This window comes from Octopus bimaculoides, chromosome 13 (genome assembly GCF_046866305.1).
Source record: "Octopus bimaculoides isolate indiv1 chromosome 13, ASM4686630v1, whole genome shotgun sequence".
NCBI lineage: Eukaryota > Metazoa > Mollusca > Cephalopoda > Octopoda > Octopodidae > Octopus > Octopus bimaculoides.
The window spans coordinates 11460469-11476368 of record NC_142940.1 but is presented as its reverse complement, the minus strand read 5'-3'; the positions used below and the strand labels follow the sequence as shown (position 1 = coordinate 11476368).

General features: G+C 35.9%; 1 pseudogene; it reads left to right on the top strand.

Moving 5' to 3' along the window:
- The first annotated feature begins 884 nt into the window (after window positions 1-884).
- Window positions 885-1515, top strand: LOC149132812 (uncharacterized; annotated as a pseudogene).
- The last annotated feature ends 14385 nt before the right edge of the window (window positions 1516-15900 follow it).

Sequence of the window (15900 nt, the reverse complement as noted above, 5' to 3'; positions counted from 1 at the left end):
CGCGTGCGTATATGTTTATGTATATACACATATGTGCCATATATATGTATATATATATATGTATATATATATACGTATATATATATATATATATATTTATATGTGTGTGTGTATGTATGTATGTAGGCACAAGCCTGGCTATGTGGTAAGAACCAGGATTCGGATTCAGTTCTTGGATAAGTGTCTTCGATTATAGTCTTGAGCTGATCAAAGCCTTGTGAGCGGATTTGTTAGGCAGAAACTGAAAGAAACTCGTCGTATACACAGACACACACACACACACACACATATATATATATATGTATATATATAGATATATATAAATATATATATATATATATATATATATATATATACATATATATATATATATATATATATATATACATACATATGTGGCCGACATGTGACGTTGGAACACGATTGTATTTTCGCAAACGAAATGCCTTCGTGGAAGCTAAGCTCGAAACGTCACCACCGAAAACACAAAATATCAGAAACGTTAGATTTAGCCAGATTATATATACATACACGGCAGTAAAAGTCACTCGCAAAAATTCCGGTGAAACATCATAGAATTCAAATTTTCCAAAATGGTGTATTTTATTCGGTTTGTTTACATATCATATTAAGTTATGTAGCAGGAAACAAACGTGATTTGCTATGTTCTCTCTTGAAGATTTTTTGCTTCAAAATGTCTTTTCGTTATATTTTGAGAAATAATTATATTACTTGCTCTAAGTATAGCTAGAAATGTAGTTATAAGGAATTGAGTTTTTTGTTGCTTTGGAAATATATTTTTGTTTGTGTTTCGTAATTTTGTTTACGTGTTAATATTGTGTTTTGGTTTTTTTTTTTTTTTCGTTTTAAATACTTAGAAGTGAATGTGTGAAATATGTGTGACACAGAAGATAGGAAAGAAAAAGACAACGACACAGAAGAGAGAAGAGAATGAAGAAAAAATAAAACTGCGACAAAGTTAAAGAAGGAAAAAGAAGAAGAGAAAGGCTGGCGAACAGGAAATGGAAAGGAATTGTAAGAGGAACGGGAAGAAGTGGAAGGAGAGGGAGGAGAGGGAGGAGAGGAAGAAGAAGAAGAAGAAGAAGAAGAAGAAGAAGAAGAAGAAGAAGAAGAAGAAGAAGAAGAAGAAGAAGAAGAAGAAGAAGAAGAAGAAGAAGAAGAAGAAGAAGAAGAAGAAGATGAAGAAGAAGAAGAAGAAGAAGAAGAAAAAGAAGAAGAAGAAGAAGGGGGGACAGAAATGGAACGAATAATCGAACAACGGAAAGAAAATACACAGAGACGGAGAGAGAAAGAGAGAGAGAAATAGAGAGAGAAAGAGAGAGAGAAAGAGAGAGGGAGAGAGACAGACAGACAGACAGACAGAAAGAAAGAAAGAAAGAAAGAAAGAAAGAAAGAAAGAAAGAAAGATATATAGAAAGAAAGATATATAGAAAGAAAGAAAGAAGGAAAGAAAGAAAGAAAGGAAAGTGGGAACAAAAGGAAAAAAACTGAACTGGAAAAATTAGAAAGGAAACTTTAAATACCATAAAAGGAGTTCTAAGGGGAGGGTTAGGTGGAGATTGAGAGACGGGTGATGAGAAATAATGTGAGAGAGGAAAGGAAAGAGGGGTTGAGAAGAGGAAGTAGAGAGAATGAAAGAGAGGGAGGTGAATAAAGAAAAATAAATGATAGGAAAACTGCTAGATCGGGTACATTTTTGAGGACAGATATGTCAGAGGAATCCAGCTGTACCCCTTTGCCATAGAATCGATGTGAGGAGATAAAATGGCTTCTTGAAAATATTTCTAGAAACATCTTAACACTTTCAGTAAAACGCGTTACAGGTTCTCTTTGTTATTGCTGCTGCATCTGTTGCTGCTGCATCTGTTGCTGCTGCTGCTGCTGCTGCTGCTGCTGCTGCTGCCGCTGCTTCTGTTGCTGTTGTTTTGATGTTCTTATTTTTATGAAAGTGAGTGGTATATTCTCGTTGCGGCAACCTGAGCTCAAAGACTTTCCAGCCATGAACATTCCGATGATTCCCTCTGGCACACACATCGTATTTATGACTAAATTATCCAACATGGCCGACCTATTTTTCAAAGGGGAGATTTTAGGGGTATATTTGGTTGCTATCTCTAGCATACCATACGGAGAGACCACAGATAACCACACCCTTACTGGTTCGTGATAGTTTTGTTGTTACAATAAAATATTCTGCTGTTTTGCTGTTGTTGTTGTTGTTGTTGATGTTTTCGTGGTTCTTGTTATTGTTGAAATACGTAGTAGATCCTCATTGGAACAAACCTAAGTTCAATGGACTTTCCGAAAGTGACCATCTCGTCGTTTCATCAGGTATATTCTATTTGGAGCGAAGTCACACAACATGGTCGTCCTTATTTAAAAAAGAAAACAGTATATTTAGCTGTTATTTCTAGCATACAGAGACAAAGCGAGACCGTTACTGATTCCTTTTGGGTGTTGTTGCAGCTTTTGTTGCTGTTGTTGTTTAGGAATAGATCACCACGGGTCACGCGAAACTACAGTCAAAGTCTGTCCAACCATGACCATCACGATTTTTTTATTGAGACCTACATAATTTTACCCTAGATATTCTATTCTGCGGCCACTACCACCATCACCACCTCCGCCACCACCACCTTCACCATCGTCATCATCATCATCCTCATCATTATCATCATCACCAACACCAACTACCATCGCTTTCGCTTTCTTTTTGACGACCTCCAAATAGGCAGAGCGTCAAGAAATACCTTGTATATTTACTTAAGGCCCTATACGTTCTGCGTTCAAATCCCGCTGCGGCTAACTTTATATTTTATTCATCCAAGGTCAATCTAATGAAGTGACAGTCAAAGTAGTATTGGATCGATTTAATTAGCCATCACTCATTGGAATGTTGTGAACTTGTAACCGTTGTTAACTATCAATATATTATTACATACCATCATAATTATTCCTTATTTATGACTGTCAACAACATCATCATCATCTTCGCTCTCACCATTACTTTCCTCATCAGATTCCATCACCGCATCATTATCGAAGCAGTCATCATTGTCATCAGAATTGACGTTTCTTTCATCATCACAGTCATTATTGTCATCAACATCATCATTCATCATCATCATCATCACCATCACCATCACCATCACCTTCTTCTTCTTCTTCTTCTTCTTTAAATTTCTTTTCCTTTCCCTGTCTCCTTCTCTTTCTTCTCCTTCTTCTTTTCTTCTTCTTCTTCTTCTTCTTCTTCTTCTTCTTCGTCTTCTTTTTTTTCTTCTTCTTCTTCTTCTTCTACTTCTTCTTCTTCTTCTTCTTCTCTTTCGTCTTCTACTTCTTCACCGCATAATTTTCGATATATCTTTGTTCCGCCATTAACGTTGTTTTTATCATCATTATCATCATCATCATCATCATCATCATCATCATCATCATCATCATCATCATCGTCATCATCATCATCATCATCGTCATCATCATCATCACCATCATCATCGTCATGAAGAATCAGCTGGATAGAATACACACACAACGTTCTTTTCGAAGTAGACACATTTCTCCTATACTACATTTTTACTCTCTCTCTCTCTCTCTCTCTCTCTCTCTCTCAAACACACACACCCACACACAAAAACGGACACCTACACACACACACGCACACACGGCCTCCCCTCAACAAAAACACACATAAACCTCTCTGTGTGTGTACGAAACCATTTTCCTTACATAGAAACATTCTCCGCATTTTTTTTCTGATGCTGTATAATCAACTCTACTCACTCTTCACACACACACACACACACACCATCGACCGACATTATCGTGCTAAATTATTTAATTATTCATTTTTACTTTCGTTCCCTATCAAATCTCTAATTGTTTCAAACAACCAAGGTTATGGCCTTATTTACAATAACTATACGACATTACGTTAAATGTGTTACAATATTTCAGTTTTCTTTACATTTAGTGATAATCGAATTTACGTAATGTGATATTAGTTTTCAATATTTTTGTTTGCGATAAGGGCGCAGGATTGCAAGATCGATAAATCGTTAGAGAAATATGTCCTGTGGTGTATATGCTCAGATTTATTTTTTCCGTTCTGAGTTCGAATACTACCAAGGATGACTTTGCTTCTTTTCCATTCCAGGGTTCAGAAAATAGGTGCTAATTGAGCACTGGGGTTAATGCAGTATACCGGATCCTCTTGGCCACAAATTTCAGGCCCTCTGCACATTGCTGAAAGAAATATGGATCGCAAATTTTGATAGATGGCCAGAAGGTTTGAGCGGGGGACAAGTCGATTACATCGACCCCAATGTTCAAGTGGTGCTTATTTTATCGACTTCGAAAGAACCAAACGCAGGTCGACGCTGGTGGAATTTGAACTCAGAAACTAAACACGGATGAAATGCTACTAAGCATTTCCCCCTGTGAGCTAAATATTCTGCCAGCTCGCCGCCTGAGGTAGAAAGGAATATTATTGCTCTCGATGAGGGTGGTCGATTGCAAGGTCGGTAAGTCGTTACTATAGGCACAAAGCCTGAATTTGGTGGCAGGGAATAATCGATTACATCGACCCTAGTTCGCTACTGGTACTTAATTTATCGACCCCGAACGAATGAAAGGTAATGTCGACCTCGACGGAATTTGAACTCACAACGTTGCGACAGGCGAAATACCGCTAAGCATTTCGTCCAGAGTGCTAACCATTCTGCCAGGTCGCCGTCTTCGGTAGGTCGTTAATCAAAATACCCTTAAGCCTGTTTTGACATTTTACGTTCTGAGTTCAAATCCTGTCGATGTTACTTTTATCTTCCATACAAATTAGGCAGGTAAAATAAAGTACCATTCAAGAATTGGGTGTTTTAAATGAGTCTTGCTCTTCCTATTCCCAAACTACGAACAAATAATTTCTTCAAAATTTGGCACAAGGACAGTAAGACCGGTGGTAGTGGGGAATAAGTCAGTTCATGGACATCATTACTCAACTGGTACTTATTCTATTGGCCCCGGGGTTGTTTAACCGAAATGATATAACACCGGACAGACATCCTTGCAGTCTTTGCTTATAGCCGTGTTCCGTTCTGATTTCAAATTTCTATGAGAATTATGTATATAAATCAAGGGTTTTAGAAGCTCATTTGAAAGTCTGAATGTTACTAAATTGGTTCTCCATTTTGCCGGTTTCCCTTTAGAATATTTCTCTGAACATTTAAACGATTTACCTCTCTACATAACAAAGTTTCAAATATCACTGGAATCTTTATAAGTAATATATTTTAACATAAGTAGGTTATTGATGAGTAGTGAGAGAAAAGACATTCACCAGTGGGTTTTCGGGGAAATATAGATTTAATGTAGATAGGTGCATAAAATTCACGGCCTGGTGCCCTTTGACCTCATGTTTCACGAATTTTTTCGATGCAGTACATGATTCTTTGCACCGAAGAAATATATGTTACTAATTTTGTTGTTTTTTGTCTTTTGGGTGTCATCTATTTTTACATATGTTATTCAATACCGAATGTTATTTATTAGAATATATATATATTCTTGGAATAGCAGCCATTCTATAAATAGATGACTTAACTATTTCTTTTGGTTAGTGGTGACAATATTCTCCTTAGGATATAGAACATATGTTAAATCCTGTGTGATAAATCATGTCATAAACGGTTGTTATTTTCCTCTCTGCATGTTTCTGAATTCATTTCAATTTCCAATTTATTATACTGAAAATGTGTTTAATTATTCAGATAACAAGTCTGTTCATACGAACTAATATTTGTTTGTCTTGGATATTTTTATTTTCGTAATTACAATCAAATTCCACTAAACGCAACGGTTAAAAATATTTTCCTCCATTGCATAACCTCCGCTATAACCTGCTTTGAATATTCAAAAGTAGTTGTACGCATTTATATTATTTCTTTGAATTATAGACCGTGACATATTTTGGAGAAACTTGATTTCTATAGCCTGCATGTTTTAAGGGTCGCTTACGCACATATTACACACTCCAAAATCGATCTAGACACATTTCTCTAGAAATTCTAGTGTTTTATACTATAATCTTACTGCAGCTGTTGGTATTTTCAGAAGAAAACACTATACGGCTCTCAATAAATAATATACGAGATCTGAACGCATAGAGCAAAAAGGCTTTAAGAGGACAGAAATATTCATATGTCTATATACAGGTATATTTGTGTGTGTGGTTATTTTAGCAGTACGTTTCTATGCATTTATACGAATGTATGAGTGGTAACGAGGGAAACGGCTTAGGACCACAGTCACGTATCCTTTTATCAGGGGTTATATTTGAAGGAAATTCAGCTTTGTGAACTGTTAGGTTCATCAGATGAGTATATAAAAGATATAGAAATAAAACTAACAGGGATTGTTCTCGTCTTCGATAATGCCCTTTCTTATCAAAGTCATTTACGTTTTTATCGCCTTTACCTGTTTGTTTGGTTTTCATACACAAACACACACACACATACACATACATACATACATATATATATATATATATATATATATATATATATATATATATATATATATATATATATATATATATATATATATATATACATATATATATATATATATGTATATATATATATATATATATATATATATATATATATATATATATATATATATATATATATATATATATATATATATATATATATATATATATGTATGTATGTATGTCTGTATTGGCAATATAATCGCGTGACCAGATTTCATGTCGTGTGGTATGGAGTATAATTTCTTAATATGAGCGACGCATTATTATTATAGAATGTTTACAATATCCAGCGATGTGGGACGATATCAAAAGCTTTTTATAATCTATCCACGCTATGTCCGCATTTTTTTTGTTTTAATATGTCCCTACTGTCCTCAATTATTATTATTATTGTAGTAGTAGTAGTAGTAGTAGTAGTAGTAGTAGTAGTAGTAGTAGTAGTAGTAGTAGTATTTACAATAGGCTTTCGTTAAGTTACCCGAATTTTATTGCATACACATAACACAGAAGGACACGCACTCACACTCACATACATATACGTCACTACATACGCCTATCTGTGTATACGTATATGTATATCTCTCTCTCTCTCTCTCTCTTTATATATATATATATATATATATATATATATATACAAACATACACACACATATATATATATAGAGAGAGAGAGGAATAAAGAAACGCATATATATACATACGTAAAGAAAGATATAGTCACATAATAAAACATTGATTTAATATGAACATATAATAAACAACACATAAATGACCCCAAATTATTCGTGAAGAAAGATCCAAGGAGATATATTATCACCCTTTGTTGTATATTGCTATCCTTATTGTCGAAAGATTGCATTCTTTCAATTTTAACTTCATGTTAGAGGAGCGAATCTTACAAGTGTTTTTCTTCCTACTTTCGGCAAAACATCGATGCTGATGTTAACAGCTGACATCATTTTTTTTATTGAATTTAAAAAAAGAATTATTGCTTTTATTTCTTTATGCCAGGTGATTACCCTCTGCTGGCTGGCTCTTGTCTTCATTGTAGTTTGTAGTATATTCTTTTTATTAACTTTTATCGTTTACTTGTTCCATTCATTGCTCTGCGGCCATGAAAGGGTTTTAGGCGAATGCATCAATCGCAGTATTATATATTTCAAGTCTGATGTTTATTCAGTCCGTCTTTTGTCGAAGTGCTAGTTTACCAACAAACCAACTCCGGTTGGTCAAGCGGTGATGGTGAAGGACGAGCACAAACACATTGACAAGCACACACCATACACACACGTAGGCTTCTTTTACTTTCCGTCTACTAAATCCACGTGCAAGACTTTGGTCGGCTCAAGGCTATAGAAAAATGCGCTAACCCAAAGTGCAGACTGAACTCGATACCCTGTGCTTACAAAACAACCTTCTTACCACCCAGCCAAGCCTACCGCTATATATATTGGTTAAATTTATGAACTTTTTATCGAGTTGAAATTCTTTACATTCTGACTCCGAATTCCGCCGAGGTTGACTTTGCCTTTCAGTCTTTCGGGTTCAATGAAATAATTAGCAGTTGAACGCTGGGACTGACGTAATCGACTTTCCCCCTCCGCCAATACTTCAGGTCTTGTGCGTATATTATAAAAGATTATTATTATTATTATTATTATTATTATTGTTGTTGTTGTTATTATTATTATTACCAAATTTCATTACAATTATTATTATTATTGAGTGAGTGAGCAGGGCATGCCATCAAAATGACACTGGGGTAAAATATACGAAGCCCAGTATACCCATCATGACTACCCGTCTGATAAGGGTACACCAGGCACATGCATCGCAACCATATGTGCAAGACATAGTGGTCTCATACCAAGATAAACAGCGAATGACCTTGCAGTCGTGGCTTCAGGTTGAGTAGCCCATGCCGCTCAAAAGGTCCTTCAATAAAGGTTGTTTGAGGATGTCGAACGAAATACCCATGTTTCCAAATGTGAATTATCCAAACCTCAAAGAATTGCTCTCAACACATGGCTATGATTCTCTCCCACTACTTCTGCTCGTGATCAGAGATGCACATATCGTCAGCCACTAAAGGACATGCTCAACTGGTTAAGATCAATGTCATTTTTGTTGTTGTTGGTGGTTTTCTTGTTGTTGTTGTTCGTAATACTGAAGTGATTCTTTTGTGATTATTATGTTTGCTGTTTATGTCTGGTTTTTGTATTTATTATTGCATCAATCTCAATACCAAGCTTCACGAACTTACAAATGGAGTCTTTATTCATTTAGAAATCAACGATTTAAAACACGGGAAAAAAAATAGTGAGACTAAGAAACAGCAAACAAAATGAAGAATTTTCAAAAACTGTTTCTTTTAATAACATGCTGTTTGAATGTAAGTACTTTGAAACATTCATAATAACATTAATGTTTTATTTGTAAATGTTGGACAAGACAACAAATTATAAGAGTCGTACATAACAGAGTCTATCACTCTTGTAAATTAATATTTATTGTTTTATCTACAACTGGATTTTATAAACTCACATACATAGAAATATTTGAATCGATTTGTTTGTGCCAGATTAACTGGCAATACTATCTCAAGGTGGTTTATCCTATTCGTTTCTGTGATCAGAGGGAAACTAAGAAAATATACGATGATTTGACACAAGATAAGGCAGAAAAGATACATCAGTTCCCTATTTTGGTCCGGTCTTTCAGGTAACGCTTCCTGTCAGCAGATTCCTATTTAAAACTCCAAGTTCAAACCCCCCTTCAGGTCTATCCTAAATCATACCTCAAAGATATAAAGATGAGATATTTTTGCCTTCAGTTTCAGTGGAATTCCATCCAACAACCCTAGCTTTTTGAAATAATTTCTCAATACCAAAACCGTACCGGGATGATGACCGAGAATGCGATTGAAGGATTGAGAGCATGTTTCAACCTGATTCCTCTGGAAGGTTATTTAGCCAAATAACCGTGTACATGCTACTAAACATTGAAGTAACCTATCTTTTGTTGTTGGAACGGAAACCACTACATTAATGATGGTGGATACTATCAAAAGCTTAGAAGTGATAGGAATGGATCAGATCAAGGTTAACTGCCTGCCTAAATTCTCGAACGAACCTGAGTTCGAGGTTCGTTAGATATGTCGAATCTGTGAGATCTTAATAAGAGTACCGAAGATAAGCACCCATATCTTTAATCATCCTGGTCAATATGTTAAACTCTGCGTGCCACATAGTTATAGGGCTATCCTCACCGAGACCGATCTGTTTAATTCCCAGTAAGCGCTCTCTCTCTCTCTCTCACACTCTCTTTCTGTCTCTCTATCTCTCTCTCTCTCCGCAGCCTTACTAGTTTCAACGTGCAGATCGCTTTGCCTATCTGCTGACATAAAACTACATCTAGAGATGTGTGCCGAACTTTAATCGTCACAGACCAAGTTTATCACCGTTCTTTTTCATACGTCCACATAGAGATCGAGGAGTACAGCTCTATTGTTGCTGGGAGTTGCTGTATTTTAATCAACTCTTGAGAGAGAAACCGCAAAGGTGACCCCGACGGGATTTGAACCTAGAACATAAAAGACCTGAGAGGTATGCACCCCGCAAGGCGTTATGTCCAACAACGAAATGATTCTACAAATTTTCCACCCAAACAGTCAGTTATTAAGCAATTCTGATTTAGGCAGAATACTAACAATTTCGAGCAGAAGCGTTTAGTCGGTTGTATCGACTCCGGTAAAGGAAATGTACGTTGTTTTATCAAAGTTAGAATGACGAAGGTAAAAGTGGGCCTCGGCAGTATTTGAACTCCGAATCTAAAGAGCCGGATCAAATACTGGTTTTAAATTTTGCCACAATGCCAGCAATTTCGCAGGAGGGGATAAGTCGATAGCCCCAACCCCACTGTCATCTGGAATTTGTTTTAGCGACCCGGAAAGGATGAAAGACAAATTCGTTCCCGGCAGAATTTGAACTCTCTACGTGAAGACGGATGAAATGTTGCTATGAATTTTAACAGGCGTGCTAAATATTCTGATAAGTCACCGGAACAAATATTGGAAACCATTTTGCATAACGTCATAATATGTCTGCGAGCTCGTCTCTGTGAATCTGCACGTTAGACAGGCACAAAGCGAGAAATATGGAGAGAGGTGATTAGTTGAGTCATGTCGACCCTAATACTTCATCATCATCATCAACGCCTGGACATTAATCTTTCAAGTTTGAGGACACATGGGGTAGATTATGCAGTTTACATGCCGTATAAGCCACCGTTTCCCCCCTTGAGCTGGACTCAAGTCCACCACATTTTCTCCCTGAACTGGACTCAAGTCCATCACTGGGTTGTGCATTTATGGCTGAGAGGAAAAGGGCTACGGAAAAAAAACTAAGTATTTTGATCAAAACCACAACACACCCACCCCGAACCAAGAATCGAAACTATCATCAAGCGATTGTTAGAACGCACTGTCACTGATAATTCAATAGCATTTTATTTCATCAACACCAAAAGAATGACGGGCAAAGTTCACCTGAATGTTAAAGAGCCGCAAGAAATAACGCACAAGTATTTTGTCGAACGATGTATCAAGTGTTTGGAACAGGTGTTGTGGTATCGTAGTTGTTACAGCCATTTATATACGTTAATATCAACGTGTGTTATATTGCCGTTCCTGTTTTTGTTGTTGTGTATGCGGTTTATCGCTGTAAAATAGGAGCGATGGTCTCATTTTCTTTTTATATTTGATGCTGTTGTTATTGCTGGCGCTGTTGGTGTTACTGTTGTTGTTGTTGTTGTTGTTGTTATTTCATTATGGTTTCTTGACAGCATTGGATATAATAATTTCTACAACTAGAATGACTCGTTCTATTCAGTTGGAAGAACATATAACATGTTTTAAAATTGTATGTAGCAATTTTTGAGGAATTAAATAATCTTGACACCATGTATTCATCTCGCCAGTTTACAGATTCCTGATAATTAGTTTCACTTTCGTTCTTTCAACCATATGACTGCTGTTTACATATTTTCTTCTTTCTTTTCTTCTTCTTCATCTTTTTCTCTTCTATAAATTATATTTCTTTTGGCGTGATATTATTTTCATATATTCTGTTGTATGCTTTCGTATTTTCCTCTTATTCTACATTTATTTTTATTCTTCACTCGCTTTCTCTCTTTTTTCCTTGCCTCTCTCACTTTTCGCATACACACTCACTCACTTTTTCTTTCTTTCTCTCTATCTCCCTATCTCTCATTCTTCCTCTGGTATTACTGTTATTTCTTTCAACACCAATGAACGGATTAGTGTGACAACTTTCTTGTTGACAAGATACTTGATTGAAAGAGAGTAAAAGAGAGACGGAGCAAAGTGAAGTATGAAATCGTAAGACATACAAAGGCAGAGAGAGAGAGAGAGGGGGAGGGATTTCTGTTCAAGAGAAAGCAAAGGTGGGGGGGGATTGCTTGAGAGAAAAGAAAGATGACTGATACATGTCTTTTTGTTAGTTTTTTTTTAATTCATTTAATTTTATATTTTCACTTGGAAATTATTAGTTTAACCACATCCTTGCAACACGATATGGATAATTCGACATAGTTCTATTCTGATCAGTATTATTGGTGAAGCATCGCATTTAATGTTAGCTGTCACCAACGGTTCGTCCCACACACTCAGAAATATGGAATAACAGTACTATTTACATAGACGGATAATTACTTCATCAAAATTCATACATCAATAAAGAAAACAATAAAATGTCTGTGACCAAAATAAGTCTGGTCGAAATAAATTATTTTCATCATCATCATCATCATCATCATCATCATCATCATCATCATCATCACCTCCACCATGATCCTAAACATCATCATTATTATTCCCCATCCCAATCTCCTCCTCCTCCTCATCATCATCATTATTATTATTATTATTATTATTATTATTATTATTATTATTATTATTATTATTATTATTATTATTATTATTATTATTATCATTTAGGCGGTGAGCTGGCAGAATCGTTAGCACGCCGGACAAAATGCTGAGCGGTATTTCGTCCGTCTTTACATTCTGAGTTTTTTACGCCGAGGTCGACTTTGCCTTTCATTCTTTCAGGGGTCGATAAAATAAATATCAGTACAGCACTGATTTAATAGATTTTGTGACGGTAAAGGGCAGAAAATGAAAATGCGTCACATTTGTGGCGCGAACAGTTATCTAAGATTTTTCTAACCACAACTAAAAGCAAATACAAATTAATTCTCCCATCGCTGCCTACGCGAAAACCTGGTAAAATAAGAAGAACGACAGTGACAATAACGTCCAACTACAACTGCAACTGTAAACTCCATAGAACAGCTGCAAAACCAGTAACAAAAGTAGCAGCAATACAAGGAACAGCACCAGCCAGAGCAGCAGAAACCCAATGACAACACCACCAGCAACATCAATAACAAAAGCAGCAACAGCAACAACAACAGGAAGAACAGAAATAGGAGCAACCTCAGTAATAGAATCCTCTAACCACAACTCAACTTCTCCTTGACATCTTTCCCATATGGCCTGCAATGAAAATGATATAAATACGAAAACTGTAAACAATTTAATCTGTCCACGTCAGAGTGAAGAGAAAGCTGAAAAAGGCCAAAAGAAATTTGGCTTTTAAAGAGGAGAGGGCTTGGAGAGGTCACAACCCTAAGACCAACTCCACTACTATTACCACTACAAGCGATATCAACACTGCGAAGAAAACAGAGGCCAAGGTACACCCGATTCAACAACTGGATCTATAAGCACAAAGAAACATCTTGAACTAAACGAACACAGACGCGAACAACAACAAAAACCTATGTATCATATACATCGTCACAAACACTATAAAACGTATATAACTCACCATTATATAACGTATATAACTCGCCAAAAATAACATACCAATATACACACAAATCCCAATATGCATTCGCGAGAAATTTGCAAGAAGATGAAACAAAATATCGCGACGGAATTGCAGATTTATGGCGCAGAATAAACAGAAGGATATATGAAGGATATACTGGTAGGAACGGCCTTCAGCTAACGGACATAAGGATTCGCTGCCCTTTCATATGAAGCAAGTGGTCCTCTTAGCTAGCTCTCACTCATCCAATGTAGAATAGGTTATGGGAATGCTTGTGGCCTGGGGTCACTTTGAAAGCAGGGCGATCTGCTCGCGATTCCAAGACTTTAAAATGATATGATGGCCATCTGCAAGACCAAAATTTCTATAGTCAAGCTCTCGTACAAGCTCTCGCAATCATCTACAACGACTACAATGTGTACACATTTCCAAGTCGACCGGATTCTCGCAATACGGTGTATCATCCTGGAACCGAGCTTACTCGTCGGTGCAGTACTAACGAGTCTTTATACTCGCAGCCGCCTGCGCCTCGAATGGGTAGGCCACTATATTTCTTTTGCGTCTAGAATATTCCAGTGAATATTGTGGTGAAGACACATGGTTCAGTGGTTAGAGCATCGGGCTCACAATCATGAAGTAATGAGTATTGAAACCGCTTCATGTAAGACGTGTCCGGTGCCTAGAAGTGTTATTTCCTCTATGTTATATACACTCGAAAATCCTGGTGTTTCAGTTATGTATTTCTCTGAATGTTTTTTTATCATACCTAATGCGCCTACACCTATAGGATTTATTCTGTTTTTAGGCGCCACATTTGAATTCCTTCTACTTCCAGACCTTTGTACTTTGAAAGTTATTCTATCATTATTATTATTATTATTATTATTATTATTATTATTATTATTATTATTATTTGCCTTTCCTACTTTCGGGGTCGATAAATTAAGTAACAGTTGCGTACAGGAATCGATCTAATCGACTGTCCCCCCACAAAAAATTGTTGCCCTTGTGGCAAAATTTGAAGCCATAATAATAATTATTATTATTACTATTATTAATAATATTATTATTATTAATATTATTATTATTATTATTATTATTATTATTATTATTATTATTATTATTATTATTATTGAGCTGCATTGGAACTAAATGTGTTATGGTATTGTACTATATTCCTTTAACTTTTGATTTCAAATTCTCAGATTTTTTTCTTTTTACTTTGACTTTCATATTTGTGTAATCGATAAAACAACTAGCAATGTAGTGATAATGATTATATCGATTGCATCGATTACCCTCACATATTCCCCCACCCCACGAAAAACAAAGCAACGTATGGCAGTGTACCAAGGTTACAAATAATTATTTTTATATGCCATTAGTGTCTTTAATTCATTAGCTACTTTAGTAACATTCTGTAGTTTTTCTGTTTTACAATTGCACAATATAATATTCAATATCGTTATGTCAATCATTAAAACACTTTTGGACTTATTTGTTGTAGAAAATCACGGCAGCCATGTTTTATTACAACCTGGATATTCGTCTGCGTAATGAACCGCCACAGGGCCTCCACGTAGCCATTTCCTGTGATTAGTTCTGGTTACTATTGATTGAACAGTTGTTGTTGCTGCATTTAAAACCCAGGGTAAACCAGATAAAGTACGCTTATGATCAAATTCAGCTCGTACGTGCCCATCGTGTATTTTAGGTTTACTTACGTCTACATTATCTAAAAGAGCGGCTAGTTATTGCAGACGTTAGCGAGGAATTCAAATGAGTTTTACTGCTCTTTCTAGCATATTCATCGACTACATATAGGTTCTTATTTGGCTCCTTTTAGACCGGTTTCTTGAGCATTTGTTTGTTTTACTTTGTTTAGTTTGTTTATTTGTTTTACTTGTTTGTTTCTTTCAGGGTTTGAAACTCGGTAGTCGAGTTTATATAGAGCAGAACCACTATGCAGTAATATTATTTTCTGGAAAATAATATTGAATACCATGAATCAATACAGAGTATTATCACCGATAATGCAGTTCCTATCTATAGCAAAGTAATATAGATACAGTGACCAGTATTGATGCCCTGTAACTGTAAGATAGAGGTTACTGCCCAAATGAGGTCAAATTCATTCCTTGTTTTTTTTTATACATATTTTCGTTATGGTTTTGGCATTAAGTTCACGGAACCAGTGGCCTTATAAAACCTTATCATCATAATTGTTCTCTCTCTTCCTCATATATCCCATTTGTGTGTCCATTTATGCCGCAGCCTAATTTTAGATTTTAGCTGTTTGAAAGCTAATATAATTCCTTGGGAATATTACGCTCGCGCCAAAATTGATAATCGATTTCATATATTCCACACGATCATAGGCAAGAATGTATAGCAGGATTTCTTCATGTTTGAAAGGTA